Consider the following 25,672-nt stretch of genomic DNA (forward strand, 5'->3'; position numbering starts at 1 on the left):
AGTCTGCAAAATGGCAGACTTAAAGAGCAAAAGGCCTTTATTTTTATTATTTTTTTAATGTTTATTTTGAAAGAGAGAATACATGTCTGAAAGGGGGAAGGGCAGAGAGAGAGGGAGACAGAGGATCTGAAACGGGGCTCTGAGCTGACAGCAGAGAGCCCAATGCAGGGCTCGAACCCACAAGCCATGAGATCATGACCTGAGCCAAAGTCAGATGCTTAACTGAGAGCAACTGCTCATCTGACGGTGGTGCCCAGCAAAAGACCTTTAAAGTGAAAGAAAACATTCGATGAAAATTTAAAAGTGCTTTTCCTACCCCTCCCCTTCACCAACTGAACATGATCTAATCAATAAGGGAAGTATGAATCATGCTATTTATTAAGCATATAAGGAAGATAATCAAATTGTCCAAGCTCAAACTTGAATAAAAATAAATTCTCAATTTCCTATTTATCTTATTAACCAATGCACATTTATTTTTGTTATGTACTTATTTGTACAACTGAGATATTTAAGTTCAGCGCAACTTAAACCACTAATGAAATACTACCCTACCTGAACTCTGGAGCGGGGGGCAAGGAATCCACTTCTTCAAATCAAGTAAGTGCATGTGTATTTACACACACACACTTTTTTAGTTTGTGGATATTGGACAGTGCTAGAGGAGTTTCTTGGGAATCTAATCTTCTCAATGGCAAGCTCCAGCATTGCCTCTGCCAGTAGTTGAGTTCATAGGGACCTCATGCCAATTTTCTTTTCACATATGTGAAATAACAGTTTGGCACATAGCAAACAAAACAGTGACACCATAGAGAAGACTAGTGCTTTTTAAGAAGTGAAATGGGCAGATTCAGAACTAATTTTTTCTCTAGGTGAACTGAGTTTAAATTAAATTAAATGTTGCAAGAGATTACAGTATTTGTGTGACTTTCAAAAAGTCAAAGGCCGCGGCAATAAAGTATTTTCATTTTATAGAGTTTTTCTTGGAAAGGCTGCGTGCCATATGACAGCAGAGTGCTTAAAAACCCAGAGGCTGGTGCCAGCACAAAATCCAAACATCATAAAGTTACTTCCAAAGCCCCGATAATTATCCGTCCCCTCTCTTGGAACAGAGCATCTCTCAACTAGACCAAATCTGCCAGCTCAGAATCACCTTCCTAGCCCAGGGTTTTGAGTATGAAGCTATGGGGAAGGCACGTTCGCCGGGAAGGAAAGGAAAAGTTACTGAACAACAACTGTCAGATGAATCAAAAACCACAGACATTAGCACTGTCCAAGTGAGCATTTTTTTTTTCTCTAGCAAAATTTCTTTCTTTCTTTTTTTTTTTAACCAAAGAAAGACAAGGGAGGCCAACCAATGGCCCAGGGGCTGTGGCTGTATGCATATCTGGTCCTTTAGTCAGTTTTTGAAAATCCAGCTAACTTGCTCCCAGCAAAATGCCTACCTCCAACCCTCTCCACTTAGAGCAGTATGCCTTTACCAGATTGGATCATTCTGAAGTAAAGGGGCTGCTTGTTCAGGCTTTGCATGCTTCGGTGGTACCTTGGAATCAGTAAAAAGCCTTGTGATCTGTGCTTCTCTGCTTCCCCAATTTTACCCAAAGGGTGCTGGGGGAGACTTGCCTTCTGCCTATGCTGCTTCTATACGCAGAAGCCCTCTGAAAGCCTTGCTGACCAGGACTTGAGATCCATGTTCTTCAGTGAATTTCCATCAGAGGGTCTCTGCCAAGTCACATAAATCTGTCAAAGAAGGCTTGTCTAGGAGAGCACCGAGTCCCTGTCCACAGAGTGTTGGCTCAACAACCATCCTCGAGTGCTTGCTGGCCAGGCCTCTCGTCTTTCCCACCCCCTTCATTAGACTTCACTACCACCTGCTAATGCATCTAAAAGGAGCAAGAGGTCTTGGTCACAACAGATGATTAGAGTTGATGCCAGAAGTGTAAACAAGTCATAAATTACTCTTAATTCTTCTTGGCTATGGATGCTGTTAGTCTTTAGTGATGGAAAAATATACTCACTTTAATCTCTTTTATTTATATAATATAATAGTTGGTCTTCTCATATGACTATAAATCTCACTTTTCTTTAACAAGCATTTCCTAAGCATGTGCTCTAGGCAAAGTACTGTGCAAGCTGCTACTCTTGAGAACAGATAAGGGAGTTCGTGTTTAGTGGGCACAGAGTTTCAGTCCAGAAAGATGAAAAAGTTCTGGTGATAGATGGTGGTGATGGTTGTACGACAGTGTGAATGTACTTAATGCCATTGAACTGTACATTTTAAAATGGCTAAAATGATAGATTTTCTTAAATATTTTTAGCACAGAATAAATTAGAGGTCTTAAACTTTTTTTTTCAGTAAAGATTATTTGTTGTAAGATGTCAGTTCCACATATATCCTATCCTATATCCAGCAAAATAAAAGTGTGTGGGACTAACCACAAAAATCTAGAATTCTACATTTCTTGTATTTCACGTAGCAAGTACTGAGGTCATTATTTCACTGATTTCTCCTATTGTCAGAATACTATATAAGGTCATATTTAAGTTAACAAATGATTATCCTCTGCGATCGAAGTGAAGAGTCTCAGCAATTGCATTGTAAAACGAACCACTGAGTCAGGCCTTCTACTTAACATCCATACCACAGGGCCCCAAAATGACCAGAGCTTTGTTGAGCTTGGGGAACAGAGAATCAGATCCTGTCTTGGGGCCTGCTAAAGTGGAGAAAGCCCTGGCCTTCAGGCTCTGGTCCCTGCCTCTGCCTTTGGCCAGTGCTATAAGTGTGGGCAGGCCATCTCATCTTCATGGGCTGCTGTGTCCTAATCTGTAAAATGGGAGTGAAGATGCCCTCCATGCAGGCTGTTGGGAGTAAACATGCAGACACTTGTGAAAACACTTAGTGCTGGGCTGGGGGCATAACAGGTGATAAGTCAGTGCCATCTCCCTTGCCCCTGAGGCTTTTGTGACAAAGGATCCTAATGCAGTGGGTGTCTGAGACAGCCTCCAGAGCGCCCTTCATCCCACATGTGTGGGAGTACGTGAGCCTCCTCCTGAAAATCTTTTCTCCCTCTGCTGATACCCAGGTCTCCTCTCCAGTCATTCTCTAAACTCTGCTCTCCTGCTCTGCCTGCCTTTGAACTGGGAAGTTCATGATGCCAATTTATTGATGTTGTGTGAGAGGGGAAATGGCCCGCCCCCGGCCCCACGCCACCAGCAGCTGTGGAAGCACAGCAGTGCTCCGTGTCTTTTGGTGTTGGATCTCCTGCTCTTTCATGAGCCCAAGGCCTCACTGTCTCGCTTCTCAGACCCAGTACCTTTCCCTAGGGTTCAAATGTCTTCCCCTTGGTTTCCTGTGACCTCTTGTCCCTCAGTTGGGAGCTAGGAGCAAAGGAAGGTACCTGTTACCCCAGACCTGTCTTTTAGTCTGGTAGCTTGGCCCCAGCACTCCCTCTTCCTGCAGGTCTGCAAAGCTGTACCTGGAAACTGTTACCCTTCCTTCCTTGTGGATCCACGCTGTTCCTCTGGCTCCAGAGGACAGCCCGGCCTTGTATCAGACGTCACCAAGACCTAGAATTCAGTTTGTTGAAGATTAAAGTACTTTGATGGGTGGCATAAATTATCAGCTTCCCCAGGTTCATGACATCTGACTGATAAACATCTGGGTGATAAAGAGCTGGGCACCCCTTCCATACCAGCACTGCAAGCTAGTGCCAGGCTACCAAGTTTGTGGTTTCAACCCTTTTATTATTGTTTTTAACTTTTTAATTCAAAACTGTGTAATTTATATACAATTAAATCTTAATTGTGTACAGATCTTCAGTATACATCTCAATTTTTATAATCTGCGCATCTGTATCAATACTACCCAGACTGAGATTCAGAGCATTCCCTGTGCTCCAGAGCCTTGGAACCCCTTCCTGTCAGTACCCCCACAAAGGCAACTACTGCTCCAATCTCTATCATTTTAGATTGGATTGGGTTCTCGTCTTTTCTGCACCTACTCCCACCCTTAAATCCCAATTTTCTATTTAATATCATTTAAGAATTCGAAATTGGTTATTGCCTGTTGTGACCGAAAAGAAACAAAGTAGTGGTCATTTTAGAAATGCTTCTTCTGCCCTCCCCACCTACAAACATTCTAATGTGCCCTCTGTCCCCACCAGCCCCATCAACCAGGTCATGGTCAGGGAGGTGAGATACCCACCCTTTCTGGTCAGTTATGCTCTGTCCCAGAGTCTGAAAAGGAATAGAAACAGAAGCTCTGGGACCTTAGTCCTGTTTTCCTGGGCCCAAACCTCAAGGTATAGTACTTTCTAAGCTGAACAAGAGTGTGGTTCTTAGAATCATCAGATACCAATTGAGCTTCCAACATACTCAGATTCCTGTTTTCCTTTTTCTGTCAAAGTAGGTTTATCTTTCCCCTGATTATGTTTTTAGTTTCCTCAGGAATGAGGAATGCATTTGATGAGGAATATCACCATCGCACTCCCCTTTCAGCATGTTAATGTTGACCATCTTGAACTGTTTGTACTGGGGAGTATTATGAGAAGATGATTTTATAGGAGGTACACAGAAGCCCCCATTTTGGCATGTACTGCCATACTCAAATCCGTATATTTAAAAATGGAGCTTAGTCTGTTTATCCTACAGTAAAAATACATACAAGAAGCTATTATTATATTGACATTGGAGCCAAACAGGAAATCACAGGATTCACAGATGTTATCTGCTTTAATGCAGTGGGTTTTCTACACACTGACTTTGTAGCCAATCAGGATAGACTCCACAAAAGGATTTAAGGAACATGTTATTGACATAATGTGTATTTCTTGGGCTTTGCAGACTATATTGTGTTCCCAGAGTTCTGAGGGCGAAAGTGAGAAGGAGGCTTAGAGAGAGATGAACAGCAAGAAAGAATTGAGATCGATTCCATCATTACCATGAAAATATAATTATAACATTCTTTAATATGGGGTAGATTTTGGTATAATTCAACAATGTATGTAAGCACTTATTATATGCACAGAATTGTGCCTAAAGCAGTTTGCAGCCCAAAGGGAAGGTAATATGTCAAAAGGAGTAAGTCCTCAAAACTGTCTTTTTAAAATTTTTTTAATGTTTATTTATTTTTGAGAGAGAGAGCATGATGAGGGGAGGGGCACAGAGAGAAGGGGACAGAATCTGAAGCAGGCTGCAGACTCTGAGCTGACAGCACAGAGCCCGACACAGGGCTCGAACTCATGAACCAGAGATCAGAGACCTGAGCCAAAGTCAGATGTTTAACCAACTGAGCCACCCAGGCACCCCAAAACTGTCTTTTTCAACATTTTTATCCATGATTTAGATTAGGACAAAATTGGCACATGTAGCTGATTCATGGGTGATGCTAAACCTGGAAGAGACTGAAAACAAGCCCTAAAGAGATCATGACAGACGGGAGGCTGAACCTAGAAAGTTGAAATACAGCAGGCACAAGTGTAAGTCCTTAGATCATTTTTTACAAAGCTTCTGTGAGTATTGAGTGGGGGAGATACAAAAACATCAGCACTTGGGAGAAGAGGTTGTGGACGCTTGCAGGCACAGCGTGGGTGAAGCAGTAATATGAAGAGGTGTAACAGTAGCTTCTGCACTGTGAACTCATGCTTCTCAAAATTCCATTACACACACTCAAAGCTGCTGAACAGAAGGAATAGGCGACCTCATGACTGTGTGTGGGTGTGGAGGACTCACATTTATGGGGGATGGACTTCATACCAGTCGAAGGGCCCCGGTGGCCACTTGTCAGAGGGATTGTGGAAGAGATCTGTGTGCCCTGTAGGTTTGGAACAGGCCTCATCCAACCCTGATTCCCTATGGTTGTTTGTGTGCACGTGTGACCTCAGCGCACAGTGCAGGGTTGGGTGACCTCCAGTAAGATGGCCATGGGCTAGAACATCTGGGGAAGGAGGCAGGAGCTGACATGCATCTTGAAGTGTGACAGAATTGAGGAGTACAAGGTGAAGATAGACAGGCATGGGATGTGAGGGGTGTGTTGGGAGACAATGCAAGAGAAGTTTGGGTCAATAGGGTGGAACAATAGAGTGAGAAACCCTAGAGGATGGAGATTTGGACACCCTTGTTCTCACTTGGTCTCCTACAAGGACACAGGGTGACACAGACCCCAACCCTACAACCTTGGTGATGTTAGCAGTTCCCTGTTTTGTTGGTTGATAGGCAGTGGGGGTGTCCAGACCAAACCACTCAAAAGTTATTTCTAGTACAGAAGGGTCACAATCAGTTTCCTCTTTTTTCTCTCTCTCTCTCTCTTTTCATGTTTATTCATTTATTTTGAGAGAACACATGCTCACAAGTGGGGAAGGGGCAGAGACAGAGGAGGAAAGAGAAAATCCCAGCACACAGAGCCTGATGCAGGGCTTAAACCCACAAACCATGAGATCATGACCTGAGCTGAAATCAAGAGTCAGTTGCTTAACCAAATGAGCTACCCAGGCGCCCCCACAGCCAGTTTCCTAAAGGCCATGGGGGAAAGGCACCTTGTCAGGACATGAGCAGTAAGGCTTATGCACCTGCAGCCTCAGTGGAGGTTTTGCATTTGTACCAATGCTATGTTTCTAAACTTTCCAAAGCTTCAGGTTGTCATTCCCAGAGGCCACCATTCTAACCAAGTTTCTGTTTTGCCTTTGTTCATAAATGAGGCTTGAGAGAGCCCTTCTGTAGGTAAAACACTTTATCTAGTTTTATTTCCAACATTCATCCTTTATTTTCTCTTAACTGAACAGCCAACAGCAAGATGCAGAGCGTATTCAGGGGACATTGACTCAGTTCATTTGCACTGTAAGGACTTGCACTGCATCGTGTTACTTTTTGCAAACACATCACAGTTGTATTTCCAGGCATTTTCTGCACAATGGCCCTATGACGTGAGTAAGTTAGGGCTCATTCCCCTCTTGCAGATGAGGATATTAATGCAGGAGAGGTGAACTGAAGTGGGGAGAGTAGTTTAGTTAATGTGGAGAACAGCCCATTTTACGAATGGAAAGGCCATTGGAAGTGGGACATTTTTGCTCTTTAACTAAAGAAACATTACAGAGAAAGGGTTTGGCGTTGGCAAGGCCAAGTTAAACAGGATACAGCATTCTCTCCCAGTGTTTCCACCACCACGCCCCGTCCTCACTCCGGTGCTTGCGGGTCACTTCCTAATCTGTGAATGGGTTCGCTGACCTGTAAGCAAGGATGGGAGGTGGAGATTTCACTTGCACAAACCCATCGAAGGAAGTCATTCTGCAAGTTTCCCAAGGATGAGGGAATGTTTTTTTCTTCTCCCTCTGTTGCCACTCCCCCTCCTGTTCCACTGTAAAACAACCTCAGCCTTACTACCCGAGCAAAAACTGTAACCCAGAGCTACGTTCAGAGGCCTGCTGTGGCCGTGTTTATCTTGGTCTTCTTTGGAGGCTACTGAGGTTTTGTGCCCCCCCACTAGTCCAGTGCCTCTAAAAAGACATTTCAGGGCTATCAAAGAGACTGCAATATCCGGGGGCCATTTAAAAAGCCAGAGACATGTTCTGTGACTCATCACCAAGTCCTGATATTCAATAATCCCATCACCCTAGGGGGTCCCAAATACTGTCTCATTTGATCTTCTACCCAGTTTGAATAAAGAATCAGGAGGGCTTTACAGGCTGATTGCATAGGATGCATTATCATTCCTTCTGAAGTTAGGAAAAATAAAGCTGTTATTGCTTGAATTAAAACAAAATAAACACAAACCCATAGGACTTTCCTAATGTCCTTTCTGATGTGGCCTTTACTGGGTGTTTCTTGTGTTTGTAATTGTGTCAAGTTCTAAGTCCGTCATTCTGCTCCATGATTTCCCTTGATTTTCCATCGTCTTCTCCTTGTCATACTCAGATGCTTCTACTCTGTCTTCATGCAGGTTGTACAGAGCTTGTTTATTCCCTCAAGACACAAAGCAGATCATTTGCTTAATTTTTATTTTCAATGTTGTCTGTGAGTCGTCATCATGGGGCAGCTTTGGTACATGAGGCTGATCTTTGTTCCCTGGAAGTCTCTGCCAATATTCCGGCCTGTTGTATACATTCACTGCTATTATCGTAATAATAGTTTACAGAAGCCCAGATTATGATATTTTAATAATATAGAGCCCTTTGTTGGTATAAATGCTTCATGCAAATTGGAATGAAATATTAAAACCGCAATTTTGGCTGTACTTATCAGTATACAAAAAGATTGGACCTGATTCCTCAGATAGAAATGAGCCCTTGTTGGCAATTTAGGATTTCTTCATGTCTTACATCGTAGTGCCCTCATTTTAAGAGCAAAGAAGTGGAGATCTAGGACTACTCTTTGGTGAGTTTTTGGTCAAGATGACATTGAGTTCCAAGTATCCTGGCTCTCAATCCAGTATTTTTCTCTCCTATGTTTAACCCCTCTTTTTGTATACTTTCCTAGAAGCAAGGCTGTGATCTCCAAGTGGAATTTCTGTAAACTCAATTCCAGCATGCTCCAGTTAAAAGAATCCTAAAACAGCAATTTTCCAAGCATGCAATCAAGGGCTATGATTCCTGTTCTCAGGATTATAGCTTTGGGAACTTTGCAGTGTAGACTCCTGTGCACTGTGGCTGCTGAGGGAGGGGCCTAACACCTACTGTGTATTCTATCAGGCTTGTCCTACATAGGGGCTTTGCTATTTCAGGTGGTATCATTTCCTACCTTCTCACCCTCCATCTACTACCCCGCTTGGATTAATCTTCCGCAAACACTGGTTGTTACTGATCACTGCTGTGACCAAACACCATCCTCCGATCAAAGCTCCAAACTCTGTGACCAAACACCTTCCTCCGATCAAAGCTCCAAACTCTTCAGCTGCTTCTCCAGCCCCCTCCTGCCCCCCCGCCAGACCACTGTCCTCACCGTCTCCAGAACAGGCCATATTGATTCCCAATCTTCTTTGCTCTTGTAAAAGCTCTCCTCCTGTCTTTGGTTCAGGCATGCCCACCCTGCAGGAGCCCGGCCAGTCCCACTTGTTTGACTCCGTCCTAGGCCGTGCTGCAGCCTGGCTGTACATCCCTCAGGCTGACCTCCTGAAATGTGTGCTGATTCTATGAGAGTGTACAACTGCAGCCGTTGACATCCTGATTGCATCACTGTCCTGAGCTCTGGTCTCTGAAACTCAGCTATGAGCTCCCAGAGAAGTTCTCAGACTTTCTCAGTTCACAGTGCTCTCAGAGTCTCAGGGATTATTTCACAGAGCCACTGGGCCAAAAGAAATACAGGGAGGTTTCATTTATGAAGCATTTAGGACTCAATAAGTAGTCCTGTCCTAACAGTTGAATAGCTCTTTGAAAAAATACTGCACACAAATGGAAAGAAAACATCACTGTTTTATTCTGAAATAAACACAATTATTTACTAATAGGTTATAGGTTCCTGTTGGGTACTGCACAGCTTCCCAAAGCTTGGAATCAGATGGGACACTGACACATTCCTTTCATGTTCTATGTTTTCACATAATACTTTTATAATACGACTGCCCAAAACCCAGTTTTGCAAAGGTACGAGATCATCAAAAAGAATATAGCACAAACTAAAATGTTGAAGCTGTAAACTACCTTGATTTGGTAGTTTCTGTAGTGCCTGGTAGATACTGTGTATCATGTTTTCCTGAAATTTTTAAAATATCCCATCCCATGGTACAAATTCACTGCAGTACCCCGAGGCACTGAGGCACACGCTTTGGGAACCACACCTCTGGTGTAATATCTCCCATGCTTCTCTTGTGTGTTCCCCAAAGTGCATTGAGCAATGCAATCTTCATAGTGGTAGCCAATTAATACTTTATGAGGATTTTAATCCTTGACCGTCTGATAGAGGCCATAAGCATCACAAAATCAGCAGTGTGTTGAGTTCTCTGGCATGGCAATAATTCAAGTTAAGTCCATTTCAGTATCTTTTGGGGGAATGTGTAAAGGAAATTCCTATACTAAATGGAGGTTGGCTTAAGTGTCCTTTAAATTCCATTCCACTGGTAAGGTTCTTTAATTCAGTAGAAGCCATATGTCATAGAGGATCGACATAAGCACAACGGCATGACAAGAGGGTTAAGTTTAAGGATGAAACATCTCAAACCCCTAGGAAAAAATATAAAAATATTTGAATTCTAACTTGCTAAATTTGATATGGAGGTAGAGACATAAAGCCTCTGTTTCCTTAATTAATAAGGTAGATTCGTTGATAAACCGTTTTTCTTTCAGTTGCCACAGAAATTGGCCATATAGGAGGACACTGAGAAAACCACAGTACATATCAGAAAAGTAGAAGTAGCACACACAAAAAAATCTGATCATCTATAATACAACTAAAAAAATACAAATTAAGAAAAATTAATACATGAGAATAAAATGCCACTGGGAGTTTTAAAAACTCCTGTTGGGTCAGTGAGGAAATCAGAATGAAAATGGTAGATTATCTAGAAATAATGTGAACATGCTACACATAAATATTTTTTGACACACTAATATAATACTTAGGAAAATTTACCAACCTAAGTTCTCTTATGAATAACAAAAATGAATGAAAATAAGAGAAATGGTGCATCAAACTTAGGACATTATAAAAAAATTAACCCACAGATGGCAGAAGAAAAATCTTAGAAAAGTACCTACGACACAGTAAGCACTTAATAGATGCTAGCCATTATTATTATTTACCTGTCACAAAAGTTGAGGAGTTTCTATTTGAATGGTACAGAAAAGTCTCCTGGATATAGTACTAAATTTGAAAAGCAAGGCTCACTTTTGAGATAGCTGGGGAAGGTGGAATATGGACTCCATATTAGATGATTGATAGGATTGAATTAATGTTAATTTTCATGAGTATGATGATGTCATTATGGGTGTGCAGGAGGGTGCCCTTATTCTTACAGGACACATGCTGGTGCATTCAGAAGTATCATGATGTCTGTTGTATACTTTTCAGTGATTCGGTAAAAAATAAATATAGATGAAAAGAAAAATGTGGGAAAATATCAATACATTTATGTGAATAAGATCAAGGTGTTGATTCAAGCTTCCTCTAAGTTTGAAGCTTTGCAAAAGATAAAAAAGATATTACCAAAAACCAAGGTATAGGACATGTGTAGCGTGTTTTTTAAGAACCATATGTGTGTGTGTGTGTGTGTGTGTTTATATGTCTACATGCTTGTATAATGCATGAACTCTAAGGGATATACCAGAAATTGAGTGATTGCTACTGGGGAAAGGAATTGGTTGGCTGGGGACAGGACTGGAAGGAAACTTAGCTTTTGAATTTGTACTGTATGCTTCCATTTTCTATCTTAATGGGAAAAATAAAGCTATTGTAATGTTTTTTGTTTTTTTTTAAACCCTATGTCCTGTGCTCAGTTTCACTGTTGTGCCATCACTGTATAAATGAAGTAATTTATGCCCAGGGTGGGGCAAAGACTACTTACGAAGTGCCTTCACTCTGTGCAGATTTCTTGGATGGTTCCCTCCTTGCTCTGTTGGGAGTCTGCTGTGGGTTTCCTGTGGGTCAGCAGCCTGAATGCCTCCTGCCCCAGCATCCGGCCCCCTCCCGCACACAGCACCCTTTGACTTTGGCTCTGTGGGGGTTTCATGAAGACGTTTTCACAGCTGGTGGAAGGTGGTGGGCAAATGGGACGGTCCTCAGAGGCAAAGGTGTGGGCTTCCTGTTTTTGCTGTGACTCAGACATGTGGGAGAGCGTTTCTGTTCAACACTCTTAATAAATAACTTGCTCACCCTGACAAGTGAGACTCCCCAGTGCCAGAGTTCAGGACAAGAGGCACCTGATCCTCTAGGCTTCTTCATGGTGAAAACCAGAACTGACAGTCTTTTGGATGTGGCTTGTGGTGCCAGTGATTTCGGAGCTGGAAGGGATATACCTGAAAGATCCAAACTATCCACTTTATAAATGAAGCCCCTGAGGCCAGGAGAGGTCCACTGACTTGGACGAGTGACACAGCCGGTAACCAACCATACGGCCCCTGAGCTATCTCTGCAGGGTTCTTTCCATGACCCTGCAGCCGCCTGAGAGGCTGGGGACTCTGGCGCAGGCCTTAAACTCATTACACTGGGCAGATGCTTACTTTCTCTCAAAAGAAAAGGGTGCAGTGCAGTGTGGCCTAAAGGTCAAGGAGGGAGAGGGGGATGAGAAAGAAGGCACGGTTTACTAAAAACCGTTATTTTGTCCATGCAAGGTCTCACAGGGAACCCAATTCACCTCTTACTTGAAAGAGACTGATAAACTTGTGAGGATTTTATCCCTTGCCCTCAGAGTATTAAAATACTAACACTGAAGACTTTACATAGAATATTTGAGAACTTTTTTTTCACTATTAACTTTATTAAGAAATACTTCAGGGGACGTCTGGGTGGCTCAGTCAGTAGACGTCTGACTTCAGCTCAGGTCATGATCTCACGGTTCGTGAGTTTGAGCCCCACATCAGGCTCTGTGCTGACAGCTCAGAGCCTGGAGCCTGCTTCGGATTCTGTGTCTCCCTCTCTCTCTGCCCCTCCCCTGCTCATGCTCTGTCTCTCTCTCTCTCTCTCTCTCTCTCTCTCTCTCTCTCTCTGTCAAAAATAAATAAACATTAAAAACAAAAATTTTAAAAAAGAAAAAAGAAATACCTCAGGGGGCACCAGGGTGGCTCAGTCAGTTAAGCATCTGCCTCTTGGTTTTGGCTCAGGTCATGATCTCAGGGTTCATGAGTTTGAGCCCCAAGACAGGCTCTGCACTGACAATGCGGGGCCTGCTTGGAATTCTCTCTGCCCCTCTCCCAATCATGCACTCTGTCTTTCTCAAAATAAATAAATAAACTTAAAAAAAAATAAGGAAATACTTCAGACTTGCAAAAAAGACTTAGTGAGTATAATGAAAACCTACATACTACACTCAGCCAAAGCAGGACATGGACTATTTAGTTGAAGCCCCGGCCCATCTCCTGATCACAGGCCTTCCCTCTCCCCTCCCCAAGACGTAAGCCCCGCCCTTAATATAGTACTTATCATTGCTCTGTGTGCCTTTATACCCTGACTGCATGTGTGATGTCTCCCTAGATAAGGTATCACCTTGTTTTCCATAAAATGTCATAGAGAGGGTGTCATGTTGTACATATCCTTCCACTATTATCTTTTTCCACTCAAGAGTATATTTTTGAGGAGGAGCCAAGATGGTGGAACAGCATGGAAGTTTTTTGTGTGTCTTGCATCCATGAAATACAGCCAGACCAACACTAAACCATCCTACGCACCTAGAAAACTGATTAGGGGATTAACACAACAGTCTGCACAACCTGAACCACAGAATTCAGCAGGAATTCACCCCAAAAGAAAGAGCACGAAGAAATGACAGCCAGGAATTTAACCAACATAGATACAACAAGATGTCTGAACCAGAATTTAGAATCACATAATAAGAATACTAGCTGGAGTAAAAAATAGAGTAGAATCCTTTTCTGCAGAGATAAAGAAGTAAATAGAATGAAATAAAAAATGCTATAACTGAGCTGCAATCATGGATGGATGCAGTGGCAGCAAGGATGGATGAGGCAGAATCAACGATATAGAGGACAAACTTATAGAGAATAATGAAGCATAAAAAAAAGGGAGATTAAAGCCAAAGAGCATGATTTAAGAATTAGAGAAATCAGTGACTCATTAAAAAGGAACGACATCAGAATCATAGGGGGTCTCAGAAGATGAAGAGAGAGAAAAAGGGGTAGAAGGGTTATGTGAGCAAATCATAGCAGAAAACTTTCCTAACCTGGGGAAAGACACCCATATCAAAACCCAGGAAGCACAGAGGACTCCCATAAGATTCAACAAAAACCAACCATCAACAAGGCATATCATAGTCAAATTCACAAAATACTCAGGCAAGGAGAGAATCATGAAAGCAGCAAGGGGAAAAAAGTCCCTAACCTACAAGGGAAGACAGATCAGGTTTGCAGCAGACTATCCACAGAAACTTGGCAGGCCAGAAAGGAGTGGCAGGATATATTCAGTGTGCTGAATCAGAAAAATATGCAGCCAAGAATTCTTTATCCAGCAAGGCTGTCATTCAAAATAGGAGAGATAAAAAGTTTCCCAGACAAACAAAAGTTAAAGGAGTGTGTGACCACTAAACCAGCCCTGCAAGAAATTTTAAGAAATTCTCTCTGAGGGGAGAAAAGATAAAACACACACACACACACACACACACACACACACACACACACACACACCAAAAGCAAAAAAGATTAGAAAGGCCCAGAAAACACCACCAGAAACTCCAACTCTACAGGCATCATAATGGCAATAAATTCATATCTTTCAGTACTCACTCTAAATGTCAATGCACTCAATGCTACAATCAAAAGACATAGGGTAACAGAATGGATAAGAAAACAAGATCCATCTATATGCTGTTAATAAGAGACCCACTTTAGACCTAAAGACACCTTCAGATTGAAAATAAGGGGATGGAGAACCATCTATCATGCTAATGGTCAACAAAAGAAAGCCGAAGTAGCCATACTTATATCAGACAATCTAGACTTTAAAATAAAGATTGTATCAAGAGATGCAGAAGGGCATTATATCATAATCAAGGGGTCTACAGACCAAGAAGACTTAACAGTTGTAAACATCTATGCGTCAAGTGAGAGCACCCAAATATATAAATCAATTAATCACAAACATAAACTCATCGATAGTAATACCATAATAGTAGGAGACTTCAACACCCCACTCACAGCAATGGACAGATCATCTAATCAAAAAATCAACAAGGAAACAATGACTTTGAATGACACACTGGACCAGATGGACGTAACAGATATATTCAGAACATTTCATCCTAAAGCAGCAGAATGTACGTTCTTCTCCAGTGCACATGGAACGTTCTCCAGAATAGACCATATACTGGGACACAAATCAGCCCTAAGTAAGTAAAAAAAGATCGAGATCATACCATGCATATTTTCAGACCACAACGCTATGAAACTCGAAATCAGCCACAAGAAAAAATTTGGAAAGGTAACAAATACTTGGAGACTGAAGAACATCCTACTAAAGAATGAATGGGTTAATCAAGCAGTTAAAGAGGAAATTAAAAACTATATGGAAGTCAATGAAAATTATAACACCACAACCCAAAACCTCTGGGTCGCAGCAAAGGCAGTCATAAGAGGAAAGTATATAGCAATCCAGGCCTTCCTAAAAGAAGAAAGGTCTCAGATACACAACCTAACCTTACACCTTAAGGAGCTGGAAAAAGAACAGCAAATAAAACCCCAAACCAGCAGAAGACAGGAAATAATAAAGATTAGAGCAGAAATTAATGCTGTCAAAACCAAAAAAACGGTAGAACAGATCAATGAAACCAGAAGCTGGTTCTTTGAAAGAATTAACAAAATTGATAAACCACTAGCCAGTTTGATCAAAAAGAAAAAGGAAATGACCCAAATAAATAAAATCAAGAATGAAAGAGGAGAGATCACAACCAGCACAGCAGAAATGAAAACAATAAGAGAATATTATGAGCAATTATATGCCAATAAAATGGGCAATCTGGAAGAAATGGACAAATTCCTAGAAACATATACACTACCAAAACTGAAACAGGAAGAAATAGAAGCTTCGAACAGACCCATAACCAGTAATGAAATCGAATTAGTAATCAAAAATCTGCCAAAAAACAAGAGTCCAGGGCCAGATGGCTTTCCAGGGGAATTCTACCAAACATTTAAAGAAGAGTTAACACCTATTCTTTAAGCTGTTCCAAAAAATAGAAATGGAAGGAAAACTTCCAAACTCTTTCTATGAAGCCAGAATTACCTTGATTCCAAAACCAGAGACCCCACTAAAGAGGAGAACTATAGACCCATTTCCCTGCTGAACATGGATGCAAAAATTCTCAACAAGATATTAGCCAACCGGATCCAACAATACATTTAAAAAATTATTCACCATGACCAAATGGGATTTATACCTGGGATGCAGGGCTGCTGGTTCAATATTCGCAAAACAATCAATGTGATTCATCACATCAATAAAAGAAAGGACAAGAACCACATGATCCTCTCAATGGATGCAGAGAAAGCATTTGACAAAATACAGCATCCTTTCTTGATAAAAAAACCCTTAAGAAAATAGGAATAGAAGGATCATACCTTGAGATCATAAAAGCCATATATGAAAGACCCAATGCTGATATCATCCTCTATGGGGAAAAACTGAGAGCTTTTCCCTCAAGGCCAGGAACATGACAGGGATGTCCACTCTCACCGCTGTTGTTCAACATAGTACTGGAAGTCTTAGCCTCAGCAATCAGATAACAAAGAAATAACAGGCATCCAAATTGGCCAGGAGGAGGTCAAACTTTCACTCCACAGATGACATGATACACTATATGGAAAACCCAAAAGATTCCACCAAAAAACTGCTAAAACTGATCCATGAATTCAGCAAAGTGGCAGGATATAAAATTAATGCACAGAAGTCAGTTGCATTCCTATACACCAACTGTGAAGCAACAGAAAGAGAAATCAAGGAATCAATCCCATTTACAATTGCAAATACCTAGGAATAAATCTAACCAAAGAGGTGAAAAATCTATACACTGAAAACTATACAAAGCCTATGAAAGAATTTGAAGAAGAAACAAAAAAATGGAAAAAGATGCCATGCTCCTGGATAGGAAGAACAGATATTGTTAAAATGTCGATACTACCCAAAGCACTCTACATATTCAATGCAATCCCTATCAAAATAACACCATTCTTCACAGAGCTAAAACAAATAATCCTAAAATTTGTATAGAACCAGAAAAGACCCCGAATAGCCAAAGCGATCTTGAAAAAGAAAACCAAAGCAGGAGTCATCACAATCCCAGACTTCAATCTATACTATAAAGCTGTAATTATCAAGACAATATGGTACTGGCACAAGAACAGACACTCAGATCAATGGAACAGAACAGAGAACCCAGAAATGGACCGACAAACGTATGGCCAACTAATCTTTGACAAAGCAGGAAAGAATATCAAATGGAATAAAGACAGTCTCTTCAGCAAGTGGTTCTGGGAAAACTGGACAGCAACATGCAGAAGAATGAACCTGGACTACTTTCTTACACCATCCACAAAAATAAACTCAAAATGGATGAAAGACCTCAATGTAAGACAGGAAGCCATCAAAATCCTCGAGGAGAAAGCAGGCAAAAACCTCTTTGACCTTGGCCACAGCAACTTCTTACTCAACACATCTCCAGAGGCAAGGGAAACAAAAGTAAAAATGAACTACGGGGACCTCATCAAAATAAAAAGCTTCTGCACAGCGAAGGAAACAATCAACAAAACTAAAAGACAACCAACAGAATGGGAGAAGATATTTGCAAACTACATATCAGATAAAGGGTTAGTATCCAAAATCTATAAAGAACTTATCAAACTCAACACCCAAAAAACAAATAATCCAGTGAAGAAATGGGTAAAAGACATGAATAGACACTTCTCCAAAGAAGACTTCCAGATGGCCAACTGACACATGAAAAAATGCTCAACATTACTCATCATCAGGGAAATACAAATCAAAACCACAATGAGATACCACCTTACACCTGTCAGAATGGCTAACATTAACAACTCAGGCAACAACAGATGTTGGGGAGGATGTGGAGAAGGAGGATCTCTTTTGCATTGTTGGTGGGAAGGCAAGCTGGTGCAGCCACTCTGGAAAACAGTATGGAGGTTCCTTAAAAAACTAAAAATAGAACTACCCTACGACCCAGCAATTGCACTACTAGGCATTTATCCACGGGATACAGGTGTGCTGTTTCGAAGGGACACATGCACCCCTGTGTTTATAGCAGTACTATCAACAATAACTAAAGTATGTAAAGAGCCCAAATGTCCATCGATGGGTGAATGGATAAAGAAGATGTGGTATATATATACACAATGGAGTATTACTCAGCAATCAAAAAGAATGAAATCTTGCTATATGCAATTACGTGGATGGAACTAGAGGGTACTATGCTAAGTGAAATTAGTCAGAGAAAGACAAAAATCATATGAGTTCACTCAAATGAGGACTTTAAGAGACAAAACAGATGAACATAAGGGAAGGGAAGCAAAAATACTATAAAAACAGGGAGGGGCACAAAACAGAAGAGACTCATAAATATAGAGAACAAACTGAGGGTTACGGGAGGGGTTGTGGGAGGGGGAATGAGCTAAATGGGTAAGGGGCATTAAGGAATCTACTCCTGAAATCATTGTTGCACTATATGCTAACTAATTTGGATGTAAATTTTAAAAAATAAAAAATAAAATTAAAAAAAGAGTATGTTTTTGAGATTCATCCATACTGCTGCGTGTAGCCCCAGTTCAGCCATTTTCACCAGGGCAGAACATTTTATTGATCACATATTTGCAAACATATGCATTCTTCTGTTTTAACCATTTAGGTTGTTTTCAACCTTTGATTCAAACAATGGCCCAACAAACATCTTTGCACTTGTTCCTTGTGCACACAGTATTCACCTTTTCTCACTATGGCTGTATCCTTCATTGATCTACACAAAGAACAAATGGTTCTGTCCCTTTTTGTTTGAGAAATTCATGACTCAAGGGTGCCTGGGTGGCTTAGTTGGTTAAGTGCCTGACTTTGGCTCAAGTCATGATCTCACAGTTTGTTGGTTCGAGCCCGGCATCAGGCTCTGTGGAAACAGATCAGAACCTGGAGCCTGCTTCCGATTCCGTGTCTCCGTCTCTTTCTGCCCCTCCCCCACTAGCACTCTGTCTCTCTCTCTCTTTCAAAACTAAATAAACATTAAAAAAAAATTCATGATTCAGGAAAGTGGGTGTTTCTCTGAGAGACAGCACTTTGATTTACCTCAGGGTTTTAATTTGGAGAATGCTGTATTAAATCATCTAGGAATTTTTTTTTTCCTCCAAATTAACTCAGGTCTTTACCACAGACCTACTGAAGTTGAAATGTCTCTGTGGGGAAGAAAAGCTTCTTTGGAGAAGCTCCTAATGACTGAAGCCCTCCACTGATTTACCACCCAGCTGTACTTAGGCAGTCTACACACCCACACACCTATCTCACTAGACTCTGGTTATGGTGCTCAAGAAAGTGGGCAGATCCTGTGAGAGGAAATGACCTTTCAGCGGAGTACCCACTGTGATCATCAGACACCACTGTGGTACAGTCCTGGCCTGCTGGTGATACCATTTGACTTCCATCCATATCATCCCTTTTAGGCACCTGTATTTATGGCAGGTTGGCTGATTTGTATTTCTTCTGTGTTAGAAAAGGCTCATCCTCTGTAACCCCAGATACTGGGGCAATCACTTATTCTAGTATCAAACTAGATAATAGGGATCATAGCCCTGCTTTCAGTAAGATTGCATTCTGGTGCTAAAGGCTTTAGGCACATGCATTTAGAATTGTAACACCTTATATAGGCCACTTGATATGTACAAGGGAAGGGTATAGAGTGTCAAAGTGGGAAATGATTCCAGTTTGGGGACAGGGAAAGACTTCATGGAAGAGGGACCATTTCAGCTTTATCTAAAAGGGCTAACAGAGAAGACGAACAATAAGAATAGCAGGTTCAAAGGCACAGATGTTACCTTTTTTAAGTAACTGGAGAGTAGGGTGCATGTAGGGATGATGCAGAAAGGTGAAGGTTGAAAGGTAGTAAGGTAGGTAGGTTGAGACTAGACTGAAAAGCATTTTGAATGGACTTCATTCATCATGATGAGGGACCCATCATTCCTCATGATGGGGGACCCATTGAATCCTGTTAAGCAGAGAAGAGACACGTAAGCACTGTTAGAAAAATGCCTTTGGCAGCCAGGAAAGACTTGAATTGGAAAGGGACAGCTAGAGGTCTGATCAGGAGATAAGAGGAGGCAGTAACAATAGAAAAAAGGAAGGAAAGGATGAATTTGAAGACAGCTACTCTGTCATGAATGAGCAAAATGTAGATTGATGGAGAGACCAACTATGAAAACAAGAGACAACAAAATGGAGTATAACATGGAAGTAATCGTATAAATATCTAAATAAGGTTCAGAGTTTGAGGTGCATGAAAGAAATGAGCATTAGTTAAAAGTAGAACCATTCCACGTGTTTTAACTATCATGTATTGATTTCTGCACATGCTCAAGACAGGAAAGGGGAGAAGTCTTCTGCATTTGGAATCAGGAAGCCAGCATTTAGTGTCCCTGCCCTGCTTCTTGACTGTCTTTGAGACCTTGTGCAAGCCAGTTGACCTTTCTAAGTCTGCAGTCCCTTCCATCATAAAACAGGATTTGTCTGTTGCCCCAGTATCCCTTCCAGACCTAATATCTTCCAGTCTCTTTTTCTTGCCTGATTGCCCTAGACATGCCCTATTAGCTTTTAGACCTTAATTCTAGTTCATATTGTGACTTCTCCTTGGACCTGCGGGTTACTTAGACATGTGTTGCTTAATTTCCAGGCATTTGGAGGTTTTTCTTGTCTTTCTGTTCTCATACTTTAATTCATTTCCACAGTGGTCAGAAAACATGATTTTAATCCTTTGACATTTGTTGAGATCTACTCTATGGTTAAGAATATAATCTATTTGGGTAAATGTGCCATGTGCACTTGAAAAAAATCTATATCCTGCAGTTGTTGCCTATGTAATTCTATGTTTGTCAGTTAAATTGAGTGGATTAGTCGTGTTCAAATCTTTTGTATCCTTGCTGATTTTTTGTCTGCTGATTCTGTTAGTGAGAGGTGTGTTAAAATTTCCAGTGGTGACTGTAGATTTGTCTGTATCTTTTTCTTATTCTCAGCTTTGTTTTTTCTTCAAGAACTTATAAGCTACATTATTTGATGCATAAATGTTTAGGGCAGTGATATCTTTCTGTGGCATTGACCCTTTTATCATTGTGAAATGTCTCTAGTTCTCCCTTGTGATAACTCTTACTTTAATATCTGTTCATCTAATATTGATGTAACAGAACTTCTTTTTGTTATTTGCATGGTATAAAATCAAAAGTGAATTGCTGGCTTTTTGTAGTTGTATCTATGTTTCTTAAAGTCCAATATAATAGTTTTTGTCTTTTAATTAGGTTGGTTATGCCATTTACATGTAACTACTGGTTTAGTTAGGTTTAATTCTCTTGTCATTTGTTTTATCTGCTCTGTTTTTTTTCTCCTTTGCTTGTTTTTCTTTGCCTTTATTTTAAATATTTTTCTTTTTTATTCTTTTTTTTAAGTAAACTCTACCCCTAACATGGAGCTCAAGCTCATGAAATTTCCAAATTAATCTATTACAGTTTCCCTCACCATTGCCCAAGTAAGCAAGAAACTTAAAACAGTGTATTCCATTTTCTCCTTACCAACTTTTTGTTATACTTGCCATATATTTTATTTCTATGTAAGTGATAAACCGCACAAACCATTATTATTGTTGTTGTTGTTTTAATGGTCAGTTGTCTTTATATTTACCTATATATTTACATTTTGTAGCTACTGATTCTTTCTTAAAATTGTATGCTTCCATATCAGAGCTTTTGCCCTTGAGCCTGAAGAACATTCCATCATATATTCATCATATCCTTTAGTATTACTTGTAGAGCAATTCTCTACAAGAAATGAACACTTGTTTTTTTGTTCTTCTGAGAGCATCTTTACTTCACATTTCTTTCTAAAGGGCATCCTCCTTGGGTATAGAATTTTTGGTTGACTTTTTTTCCTTCAGAACTTTAAAAATTTTTTACTTTGTGTATTTGTTCTTAAGAAGCCAACATTCTTTTTTTTTTTTTTTCACTTTTTTTAAAAATTCCAGTATCGTTAACATATAGTATTGTATTAGTTTCAGGTATCTCAATATAGTGATTCAAAAGTTCTGTACATCTAGACATGACTCAGTGCTCATCATGATAAGTGTGCTCTTTAAAAAAAAATTTTTTTTAAGTTTATATTAAGAGAGAAAGAGAGTGCATAAGTAGGGAAGGGGCAGAGAGAAGGAGAGAGAAAGAATCCCAAGCAGGCTCTGCAATGTCAGTGCAGAGCCCAATGCAGGCCTCGAACTCACTAAACGTGAGATCATGACCTGAGCTGAAATCAAGAGTTTGGATGCTTAACCGACTGAGCCACCCAGGCACTCCACTAAGTGTACTCTTAATCCCCTTCACCTATTTCATCCATTCCCCCACCCATTTCCCCTCTGGTGACCATCAGTTTTCAATAGAGTCTGTTTTTGTTTGTCTCTCTTTCTCCTTGTTTGGTTTCTTAAATTCCACGTACGAGTGAAATCATATGGCATTTGTCTTTCTCTGACTTATTTCACTTAGCATTATACCCTCTGGATCCATCCATATTGTTGCAAATGGCAAGGCTTCATTCTTTTTTATGGCTGAGTAATATTCCTGTGTGTGTTTGTGTGCACGCGCACGTGTGTGTGTGTGCCACATCTTCTTATTCATTCATCTGTTGATGAATGCTGTCATAATTTGGCGACTGTAAATAATGCTGCTATAAACATAGGAGTGCATTTATCCCTTTGATTTAGTGTTTTCATATTCTTTGGGTAAATACCCATTAGTAGAATTACTGGATCATATGGTAATTCTATTTTTAATTTTTTAAGGAACCTCCAAACTGTTTTCCACAGTGGCTGTACCAGTTTTACATTCCCACCAACAGTGCAGGAGGGTACCTTTTCTCTACATCCTTGCCACCATTTGTTGTTTCTTGTGTTTTTTATTTTAGCCATTCTGACAGATGTGAAGTGATAACCTCATTGTGGTTTCGATATACATTTCCCTGACAGTGAGTGGTGTTGAATATCTTTTCATGAGTCTGTTGGCCATCTGGATGTCTTCTTTGGAGCATTGTCTGTTCATGTCTTCTGCCCATTTTTAAATTAGACTATTTTATTTTTTGGTGTTGAGTTATATAAATTCTTTATATATTTTAAATGATAACCCTTTATATGTCATTTGCAAATATCTTCTCCCATTCAGTAGGTTGCCTTTCAGTTTTGTTGATTGTTTCCTTTGATGCACAGAAGTTTTTAATTTTGATACAGCCCCAACAGTTTATTTTTGCTTTTGTTTCCCTTGCCTCAGGAGACATATCTAGAAAAATGTTGCTATGTTCCATGTCGGAGACATTATTGCCTATGCTCTCTTCTAGGATTTTTATGGCTTCAGGTCTCACATTTAGGTCCTTAATCCACTTTGAGTTAATTTTTAGTGTGTGGTGTAATAAAATGGTCCAGTTTCATTTTTTTTGCATGTAGCCATCCAGTTTTCTCAATACCATTTGTCGAAAGGACTGTCTTTTTCCCATTGCATGTTTTTGCCTCCTTTGTTAAAGATTAATTGACCATATAATTGTGGGTTTATTTCTTTTTCATTGATCTATGTATCTATTTTTGTGCCAGTAACATACTTTATGATTATTACAGCTTTGTAGTGTATCTTGAAATCTAGGATTATGGTACCTCCAGTTTTGTTCTTTTTTCTTTCTTTTTTTTTTTCCTATAAGAATTGCTTTAGTTATTTGGGGTCTTTTGTGGTTCCATGCAAATTTTAGGATTATTTGTTCTAGTTCTATGAAAAATGCTATTGATATTTTGATAGGAATTACATTAAATTTGTTCTTCCAATCCACGTGAAAGCAATATATTTCCATTTGTTTCTATCATCTTGAATTTCTTTCATCAGTGTTTTATAATTTTCAGAGTACAGGTCTTTCAACTCTTTGGTTAAGTGTATTCCCAGGTATTTAATCATTTTTGGTGAAATTGTAAATGAGATTGTTTCCTTAATTTCTCTTTCTGATACTTAATTATTAGTGTACAGAAATGCAGTGGATTTCTCTATATCATTTTTTTATCCTGAGACCTTACTGAATTTATTTATCAATTCTAGTAGTTTTTTGATGGAGTCTTGGGGGATTTTTATATATAGTACTATGTCATCTGCAAATAGTGAAAGTTTTACTTCTTCCTTACCAGTTTGGATTCCTTTTATTCATTTTTCTTATCTGATTACTGTGGTTAGGACTTCTAGTACTATGCTAAATAAAAGTGGTGAGAGTGGACATGTTTGTGTCCCCTGCTTTGGGGGAAAACCCTCAGTTTTGCCCCAGTAAGGATGTTAGCTGTGAATTTTTCATAGATGGCCTTTATTATGTTGAGGTTTGTTCCCTCTAAACCTACTTTGTTGAGAGTTTTTATCATGAATGGGTGTTATACTTTATAAAATGCACTTTTTTTTTTTTTGCCTATGTTAAAATGATCCTGTGATTTTTATCCTTTCTCTTATTGATGTGATTTATCACACTGATTGACTTGTAAATATTGAACCACTCTTGCATCCAAGGAATAAAACCCCCTTGATCATGGTGAATGATTTGTATTAGTGTATTGTTGGGTCAGTTTGCTAATATTTTGTTTGCATCTATGTTCATCAGAGATACTGGTCTGTAGTTCTCTTTTTGTTTGTAGTATTTTCATCTGACTTTTGTATTAGGGTAATGCTGGCCTCATAGAATAAATTTGGAAGCTTTCCTTCCTCTTCTGCTTTTTGGAATAGTTTAAGAAAAATAGGTGTATTAACTCTTCTGTAAATGTTTGTTAGAGGGGTGCCTGGGTGGCTCAGTTAGTTAAGCAGCCAACTTCAGTCAGGTCATGACCTCGCGGTTTGTGGGTTCGAGCCCCGTGTCGGGTTTTGTGCTGACAGCTCAGAACCTGGAGCCTGCTTTAGATTCTATGTCTCCCTCTCTCTCTGCTCTCCCCTGATCACGCTCTTTCTCTCTCTCTCTCTCAAAAATAAACATTAAAAAAAAATGTTTGTCAGAAACTCTGCCCATGCCTCTGTCGTAGAACAGCCTTTGGCGGCCTTCTCTGCAAATGGGCTCTATGGCCTGGCGTCCTCATCCCTGCCACCTGTGATCACAGGCCAAGGCCCCTGAGGAGTCACCACCAAGGTTTCCACCAGCCCACAAGCAACAGTGTGGCAGCCATCCCCTCCAGTGTCTCATTTATGGTCACCCACAACTATTATCCAGCACCACCTGGATTCCACTTCTAGTAACAGAAGTGCAGAGTATCCTGGGGATACCATCCCCCACCACCCTGGTCTCCCCAAGGCCAACCTGGGTCACTGGTGGGCAGGCTTCTTTTTTGGGAAGTCTACACTCCTATTTATGGCTACAGTATTAGAGTCCCTAAAACACTTGGAATCTCCCCAGGCCTCCAGTGGCACAGTCACCTGTGATTTGGATCTGGAAGCCATGAAGAAGCAGCCTCATGGCCAGCCTGGCAAAGCCAACACCGGGCCCCCATCCTGAGTGGCCACCACCAGCCACCAGGCTTCATGAGGTCCTAGGTTCATCAGAGCCACTCCCCTCCTCTCCCCTTTCCTCCTCTCCCTTACCCCCCCTTTCTTCCTCTTCCCTCCTCTCCCTTCCCCTCCCCTCCTCATAGACTAGAGGCTGCAACAAGCAGAAGCAGTTGGTATCTTTTGTATCAAAACAGCAAAACACCAAAAAGGAAGTTAAGAGAACCCCACTCTTTACTATCCAAGCCACATTCAAGCCTTCGTGACACCCTGTAATAGTGTGCCTTGCACCAAGCCTAAAA

At 40.5% G+C, this 25,672-nt stretch overlaps 1 protein-coding gene and 1 pseudogene across 1 annotated transcript in view; both read left to right on the top strand.

The window, feature by feature from the left end:
- ATG7 (autophagy related 7) overlaps positions 1-25,672 on the top strand; it is a 250,881-nt gene that overhangs the window by 169,992 nt on the left and 55,217 nt on the right. The gene's annotated exons all lie outside the window — the stretch shown is intronic.
- LOC122236477 lies at positions 24,876-25,423 on the top strand (annotated as a pseudogene).

The sequence above is a fragment of the Panthera tigris genome, chromosome A2 (assembly GCF_018350195.1).
Source record: "Panthera tigris isolate Pti1 chromosome A2, P.tigris_Pti1_mat1.1, whole genome shotgun sequence".
NCBI classification, from domain to species: Eukaryota; Metazoa; Chordata; class Mammalia; order Carnivora; family Felidae; genus Panthera; species Panthera tigris.